At 42.4% G+C, this 8,741-nt stretch overlaps 1 protein-coding gene across 2 annotated transcripts in view; it reads left to right on the top strand.

Moving 5' to 3' along the window:
* Positions 1-7,184: 7,184 nt before the first annotated feature.
* Positions 7,185-8,741, top strand: part of ZRANB1 (zinc finger RANBP2-type containing 1) — an 80,050-nt gene continuing 78,493 nt past the window's right edge. Inside the window, exon 1 of one of the 2 annotated variants that reach the window (XM_060241445.1) lies at positions 7,185-7,558. The gene's annotated coding sequence lies outside the window, so the exon portion shown is untranslated. The remainder of the gene's footprint in view (positions 7,559-8,741) is intronic. The other variant, XM_060241446.1, reaches the window with a different exon arrangement.

Here is an 8,741-nt window from a genome sequence, read left to right as displayed (position 1 = left end):
CAATCAACACAGGATTGGAGGGGGGGGGGGAAACGTTATCCCACTCTTCAGAATAGGAAAAAAATCTTTTTTTTCCAATGTGGAGGATTTCCAGATATCATTGTCACTTCCAATTTCTAGGAAATTAATTCCTGGCAGTTCCCTGGTTTGAATCCACAATGTTAATTCCGGAAATTTCCCCCCTTCCCCCCTGCCTCTGCAGCATTGTTTGATTTCCCACCTCCAAACAGTTGGGCGCATGTTCAATGGACCCCCCCCTCCCAGAAATCAACATCTGATCACACATGCTCCAAGAAAAGAGCGTGATAGTTTTAGATGTGTGATCGCTCAACAACAGAATGAGTCGCATTCTTGGATGCTTGTCTGAACAGCCCTGCATCGAATCAATATTCAGCGGTTCAAATTTGAGTGCTACACACCCACTTTTAATGTGAGGTGTGGCCGCACATCAAGAATAGCAGGCCAGCATAGCTCAGGTATAGAATCGATTGGCTCAGGGCTGATTTTTGTAGGTCCCCTGCACTTTTATCTGAAGTGGTTGGACCCAAAACATACAGTTTTATCCAAAGATAGTTATCTTCTCAAAGATGGAGCCTTTTGGGGAGTGGAAAGGCAAGTTTGGATCAAAACATATGATTCTGTGCAAGAAAAGTCTTACATGTGTTCTATTTTTCTTGGGTTGAAAAGCCTAATGAAAATTTCCCCTAAACCCTAATGGGTTTATCAAAGATTTCAGGTTTTCACGGCTGGTAACATCATTAGGGTTTGTAGAATCTTTCGGGATCAAGTGCCGTGTTCTACTGGAGAAAGTTTTCCTTCCAGATGGGTTTGTAAGAGAGCTACTATTTACATTTGTCAAAATAGTAAGGCAAAAGACTAAGACTTTAACTCTTTGTTAATTTTTCCTATGTTACAGTGTGCATAAACTTAGGGTGCAACTATACTAGATATGAGAAAACCATGATAAGAATGTCTGTGATGTTTCTTTTAAAAGTTAAAATCAGTAAGTGAGGAGGATTGGTGACAAGGCACCTGAGGAAGGAGAAGTCTAACTCTTTCCCATAAGTTGTATTTCTAATTTAAATCTCTACAATATTTTACCCTATGAGGCAAAAAGTAGTGTATGTAGGCAGTTTAAATCAGGTGCTCTTGATGATGTGGCTCCTCCCAGATATATATGTCGTCTAACTGCAGCCTTACAGTGCTCTGCTCAGCCAGTTTGGAAGAAGGAAACTCTGAAGCAGACAATGTTCTCATTGTGGTTTTTCCCACTTAATTACTTAATAATATATGAAAAATACCAATAAATACCTGAACTCTTACAAACTAGCACAAGAAACAGAAAGAGGGAGAGAGATGGAAGTCAGAAGCTTATGTCAATGTAAGGATAAAAGTAAGTTGGGAACAGGTAGAAGCTCTTAGTAACTTTGCAAAATGAATCATAATGGAAAAGAAAGAGAACCTGAGAGACTTTCACTCAAAGGGCTTTTTCCAAGCTTCAATACATGACAAGGCACTTCCCACCGATCCAGTACTTCACATTCTTACACTTCCCAATAAGGTTTCAGTCTTTACTTTACAAAGTAAAGACTGAAACTTTTTTTGGAAGTGTGAAGTACTGGATCGGTGGAAAGTGCCTTGTCATGTATTGAAGGCTGGAAAAAGCCCTTCGGGTGAAAACAAGGTTCAAAAGTCCCGGGAGTGTCTGTTCAACTTGTAGAGGGATTAAAATATCACTGTACATCAAAGAATCTGTCGGACTGCAGTTCACTATTCTCCTTGTGTCCTGAGGTCCATCCTTTCAGTATCTATACCATGAGAGGAGTGGACAGTCAAACTAAAAAGGAAAGAAAAATGAATTCACCTGTTGAACTGTTAGGTTTTGGGAATTGATTGTTCCCCTTCCTATTTAAATGTAATATTTTGTTCTGTCCTTTATGTGTGTATGCTTTGTTATGTACTATTAAGGAATTCAAGGCAATTTTCTAAGTGGTTGTTATTGGTAGTTAATTCTTCACTAGTATTGTTTGGACATTTTACATGGAAGCATTGCTTCTTTTGCCTACCGCCACCTGAAGGTTGGCAGCCCTAAATGGGTTAGCTATATAATGAGAAAAAGGAACAGTTCACATATAGGCTCACTGGTAAAAAGCTTAAACTTCATATGAAATAATAACAAAACCCATAAAAGATAATGAAGAGTCTCTCTTTGATCATGTGCAGCATGATCAAAAGGATGAACAAATCAGCTATTAGAATGATGTATCCAGTAGTGGCAGAAGGCAAAGGGACAGTGTGAGGGTCAAGAGTTGGAGAGATGTCTCCTCAGGGCAGAGAGTTAAAAACCACAGGCATCATGATAATAAGCAGAGAAGTCCAGCAAAGCTATGTGGAGCTTTTGTAACACACTTTAAAAAGAAAATAAGCAAAACTCTATGGTGTGTCTCTGGGAAGATGGCAGAGCAGGATTTGTTGAATCCTAAAGAGCAGTCCTAACATATTCACATAACATCCCTCCCTTCCTCTCTGCATCCATCCTGTGTGTATATGTTTAGATTACTATCCTCCAGGTGGGGCCTGGAGATCTAAAATTATAACTGATCTTTAGGCTATAGAGATCAGTTTTCTTGGAGAAAATGGCTGCTTTGGAAAATACTACTGAGGTTCCCACTGTTTCCAAGTGCTCTATAACCAAATGTCCAGGAATTTCCCACCCCAGAGCTGGTATGTACTACCGCCAGTGCTCTCTCATATTACTAGTGGAACTTAGTACCAATTCTTGGAAAAGTGTGGAATATCAGTCACATGTTTACCTATACATGCAATATATGTAGCATATGAATTACTCAACACATGTATAAAGAAAAATTAAATGTACAGGGTACATGTGTATGTGTTTTCACTGAAGCTTATTATAAGGGCTACTGTAACAACTTCTGGGGTTATCAGCCTGCCCAAGTTTCAGCTATTTTCAGCTTCATCAATTTTAATTAGAAGAACCATCAATGGAGAAATAATAGAAGTAGAAGTAGTAGAAGAGGAGGAGGAGGAGAAGGAGGAAGAGATTGTGTTTATACCCCTCCCTTCACTATCTGAAGGCGTCTCCGAGTGACTTATAATCTCCTTTCCCTTCCCCTCCCCACAACAGACACCCTGTGAGGTAGGTAGGGCTGAGAGCTCTGACAGAAACTGCTGTTTCCAGAACAGCCTCTGACAGTGTTATGACTGACCCAAGGTCACTCTGGCAGTTGCATGTGGAGGAATGGGGAATCACACACGATTCTCCCAGATAATAGTTCTGTGCACTTAACCACTACACCAAACTGGCTCTCACTGGCACCGAATGTATCGATAAAATCACACACATTCATGCAGTTTGTAAAAAACTGTATATCACTGTTCTTTCATTGGTACTCACAATTTAAACAACACAATCAAACCTATCAACTATAAAGTACAGCAGCAGTGATAATTAAACATAAAAATGGTACAGAAAAGATGACAAAAGTAGCATCATACATACTCCTCTTGGGAGAGAGTTCCAGGAAGTGATGTTGATTCTGACTGATGACACCCTATGAATTAATGACTTCCATTACATCCTATCATTAACAGCCTTGCTCAGCTCTTGAAAACTGAGAGTCTTGGCTTCTGTAAGTTGCAGTCATAGCAAAGGAACACTGTCTCTGGTAGGAACCAATTTTCAAATAAGGAATCTGATTATAATCTGAATTGTTCAGACAAGCAGAAGCCCTTTTAGATGCTCTCATTCCATGCATTTAAAGATTCTGAACTGTGACTGTGGACAATATGGTGGCCATTGGACATATTTCAGCACTGGAGAAACATGTTTCCTATCTCAGTTAACAACCCCAATGCAACCCCATGTATAACACATTGTGTCACCATTTATGTACAAACAATGCAGGATCAAACAGCATCCCTTAGCTGTGAATCTGTTCTCAAAAGGGAAATGCGATGCCATCCAATATTTGTTGAACATCACCTAAATGGTCCAGCAAACTATCCACCAATATTACATCTGTCATCCAGATTCAGTTTGCACTGGAGTCCAAGTTGGTAGTTATGTTCAAGAGGATTTATGATTCAAGAATTATTTAAGAGGACTTTTCTACCCAAGCAATTGAGTCTCACTGTACTCAATGTTTTGCAAAGTTACTTGGATTAATTATTAGGGACTATGAACTATACTAGTGTGCATAGCTTGAAGAAACTAGGATCCTACTATGTAATTTTTGCATCATGTAATGTGCCATGTTAATACTTACTCTTTGCTTCAGTTCTGTTTTTAGTCTTCTGGCTGGTTCTACAACCCTAATTCCTATTGCACTGCTCATTGAATGTCCCATCCTGCTGATTGTATGGACACAATCTGAGTAATCCACCTTGAGTTCAAATGAGAAAGGCACACTATAAATAAAATAAATAATGTAAATAAATATCCCAGTGTTGTTTTTGCGATTATAGCAGCATGGCCTCATTCCCTTTCTGTAGATTATTTTCAATTAAAACAAAGTAAGAGTCAAGTACACCTTTAAGACCAACAAAATTTAAGACCAACTTTTTGGGTTTTAAAGGTGCAACTTGACTCCTACTTTGTTCTACTGCTTCAGACTAATATGGCTGCCCACTTGAATCCTGTTTCAATTAATGCTGCCCATGGACAATAACAGGGTAGCTGGAAAAGTGCCACCTACCATGCGTATGTTTGATGTGTATGTGCACCTGGAACAAGAGGTACTATTGCAAAACCCATGGCAACTCTACCTTCTCAGAGATCAAGCCTGTTGGTGCTGTGAGAAGCTCAGATCCTGCAAACTCTTGGTAATACCAGCCTGATGTCATCTTTTTTTTTTTTGCTTGAACTGACCTGGCATAGCATTCAGCAGCATCATTTCAAAGGTTCATGCACACTTACATGGCAACTCATGTTCCATTGGCTACAGGGAAAACCAGACAGGGGAACAGCCCTTCCTTGTCTAACCTGTTTCTCCTTGTCTGACATGACCTATTCCTACCGCTCCAAATAGTGAGGCACCTCATTCTTTTTAGGAAAAGTTAGATGGTGTTCTAGAAATTTCCTTTGCTCTAGTTTTAAGGACAGAAGTATTATAGCTGGCCAGCCATTCCTAGTAAGAATTAAGAAAATAATGGTTTTATGGATGATCTTAACATTTTGCCTAATGTTGCTTGAAACTCATAAATCCAGGCATGGACTTTAAAAATAACTTCATACTTTTTTGCTGTCTTCACATTGCAATTAAAACAGGTGTTTATGGCCACAGTTCTAAGCACTTTCACAACTGGATTCTCAGAAAGTATTCTCACAGAGTTCAATGTTGTTTTTGAAAATGCTCAAATAACCACCCATAGGATTGCATCCGTACTTGGTTTATTTATGCATAGGGCTAATTCCTTGTTCTGCTGTGCTTGCTGCTGTGGATGCAAAGGCATTTGCAATAGCAATAATGCTTTTACATGAAGATTTACGCTGTGCTTTTTCCTCCCACATTTCACCCTGGAACACACTAGTAGGCTTTTTGCTATTTTTTAAAAAGTATTAGTAATTGGTTCATCACTGTATGATAATTTCAACACTATAAGATACTCTAATACTACTATAATAATTTCTTAAAGGCAAAAGTCCAGCAGTGATGTTGGTGGGAAATTGCGCTGGATGCCAGTCGGGAGGTACTGAAATCTGCACCTTCCATTCCACTTATCTCCAAATCTGCTTTTAGTATGATCTTCCAGGAAAGTTTGCAGTGGTGCTGGAGAAAAGATAGAAGACTTGTGGAAGCACGATGATGTACATAAGCTAAAATTGTGTGCTGTGGTGGGGTAACACCACACAGAGCAAGAGCTCCATGCAGAAGGAACCCTAGACAGAAACTGTTAGTCTATAAGGCTAAATTCTGAGGAAACTGGAAATGACTGGGTGTGTTAAGGGTTTGTTAAACATACATGAGTTATGCTTTTATGGAATAGGCCAAAGGTAGCCTGTCATGGCATGGATGTCATGAGTAATACAGGAAGAGAAGTTCACAGCATACCAGAGAAGAACATCAAGGCTCATGAGCTTCATTTGTAGCTTGAAGTCAGGTTTGCACTCTTTCCTGACTCTGCACTGCTTTGTCCGCCTTCCACCGCTTCAAGAGGAAAAGCTATTTGTAGCATGACCCCTAACACTGTCCTGCAGCATGCACTGTAGCATTGGCACAGTGGTCCTGTCAGATACTTCATTCTTGCCTTGAGCATTTACAGAAAGGGACAGGCGCTACTTCTGGCATTTATTTCCCATGCTTCCTCTGAAAAGCACAAGGTGGAGTCAAGTGGCACCTTTAAAGACCAACGAAGTTTTATTCAGAATGTAAGCTTTTGTGTGCTGGAAGTACACTTCATCAGACAATAGGATGGAATAGCCAGCAGTCCCAAATATAGAGAAAGTGGGCAGTGAATTAGCATGCAAAATCATGGAGATGTTTGTTAGCAGATTAAAGGAAGCACAATTTGGGGTCTGGTGATCGTTAGTTTATGTTATCTGGGCTGCATCAAGGTTCAGTATAAGTCAGAATAGCAGATTGATGTCTGTCATTAGGTGTGAAGTGCCATAAGAGTCTGTTGTAATGTTGTTCACGCACTGGTTTACAGGGGACCTTCTGAGGAGCTAACCAGGCGGGGGAGGGGGGAGCGCTGCAGCAGAATGACGGTGGCACAACGAAGGCTTCATGCCTGGCGGTTTCCTTAAAGAGAGCTGAGCTGAGCAAGACCCTTGGCTGAAGGGGCAGGACTGCGGGGAGCTGTGAGCAGCAGCAGCAGCAGCCGCAAAAATGTGTAGGTGGTGGAGGAGGAGAAAATAGGCGAAAAACGAGTCCCTTTATGGAGATGAAAAAGTGAGACGAGCCGCCTCTTTTCAGCGGCTGACGGAAATCGAGGTGGCCCGCGAGGATCCTCCTAGCGAGAGTCCCGGGGTCTGCGTCTTTGCGCCTTCTCCCCCGCTCTGCTATTCCGGGACAAGGAAAGGAGAATCTCCCCCTCAGCATCCTCACAATGAGGCGCCCCCAAAGGCTGGAATGACATCATCCGTTCGTATCCAAAGAGCAGCCGTTCGATTGGCTAGCCGGCTGCTCCCCTTTGACCAATGAGCGAGTGGCAAGGCTTCAGGCCGGGCGGGCTGACGTGCGAGCTCCAGTCTCTTTGCCGTACGAGGGTTTATTTTGCTTTGGGCCACTCCAGCCGCCACTGTCGCCGCCATTAGGCGAGCTGTGTTAGATCGCAGGGTGGCGAGCTGTTGGCTTTTGGCCTCTCCCCCCCCTACATCCTGCCTAGGTGGTAGCGCCCTCTCAACTACCTGGGTATTTTTTTTTTAATCCCCATCCGCACAGATCAGGAAGAAACCATGTCCTGAGCTCGGGGAGGGGGAGAAGCAGGAGGCCGCAGCCAGCGGTGCGGTGCAGGGGCGGGTGGGATGCGGGTGAGGGGAATGGACGGCGGCCGCTGAGGGGACAAGCGCGGGATCAGGAGGCGGCGCTACAAGGTATGGCATCCCCCCCCCCCCACGTTTGCTGGCCTAGAAAAAACTGGGGCGGGGGGGGGGACTGTTGTAGAGCCTTTTCACTCTTTGGACTTTGATACTTAGGAAGAGAATCCCCCCACCGTTCGTGTTTTAATGCGAGGCAAGTTCTCGCCCAAGAGGCACAGTTTGTTTGTTGTTTTTTTTCCGGGAAGAGAGAAGGAAGAGGTTAGTGTTCAGTTGTACTTCTCAAAAGGGAGTCTCTCCCCTCCCCCCGCTCGTCTTTTCTCCGCTCCCTCCCCCAACTTCTTTGGTGGTCGTACCTTGTTGCCCCCTGTCCTGTCCCGCCCGGCCTACTAATATTACTCTGTTGGCAGGGTCAGCCTCTCAAGGGTGCCGAAGTATAAAGGGTGAGTTGCTCCTGGAGAGGTTGTGGGTTTTTTATAGGGGGTGGGAATCTTAAAGGTCCGGGAAAGCTCAGTAGTTCTGTCGAGTTGCTGCTGCTATTATTATTATTATTATTATTATTATTATTATTATTATTATTATTATTATTATTATTATTAATAATAATAATAATAATATCATTTCCTTTTATAGTTTTGCTTCTGAGAATTTGCTTGGAAGAAACTAAGGGGGGGGAAAGGGGGGTTTCCTAAAACTTTTTTCATTGTGTGCGAATTGGAGATAATGAGACCCAGATCCAGTATCAGATAGTAGGGTCGTGATTGCTAGCTAGCTGGCTTGCTTCTCTGTTGTTGTGTATAATGAGCCCTTCCTCCAGCTTGGGATATCCAGGCACTTGCCTAGGGGTGATGCTGCTGCTACGGCTGCTGTAACTGGCTTGTTTACTGAGGAGCAGATGCTTGTTGGTGCTTATGAGTTCTGTACTCGGTTTCTTAATATATGGAATGCGTGTTGGATTGCTGCCTCTGGCTTTTGGGAAACTACTAAATATTGCAATGTCTTGTTTTGCTTTGCTTAATGTGAGTGAGGCTTCTGATGTGTACTCAATTAGTAGTATTGGTTCTGCATTTCAGAAGGGGAATTTGATGCTATAAATGTTAGCAGAAGTGTTTACATTGAGTTTTGTACGATGATACATCCACCATTATTATGTTGAACCTTCTAAAAATACAAGCTGGTTTATCCTGCGGGAAGACTCTTCTGTGTGCTTGGCGATCCACATCTAGTGCTGCAGTACCTA

This window comes from Heteronotia binoei, chromosome 6 (assembly GCF_032191835.1).
Source record: "Heteronotia binoei isolate CCM8104 ecotype False Entrance Well chromosome 6, APGP_CSIRO_Hbin_v1, whole genome shotgun sequence".
Lineage (NCBI taxonomy): Eukaryota > Metazoa > Chordata > Lepidosauria > Squamata > Gekkonidae > Heteronotia > Heteronotia binoei.
This window is presented reverse-complemented; position numbering and strand designations above follow the sequence as displayed.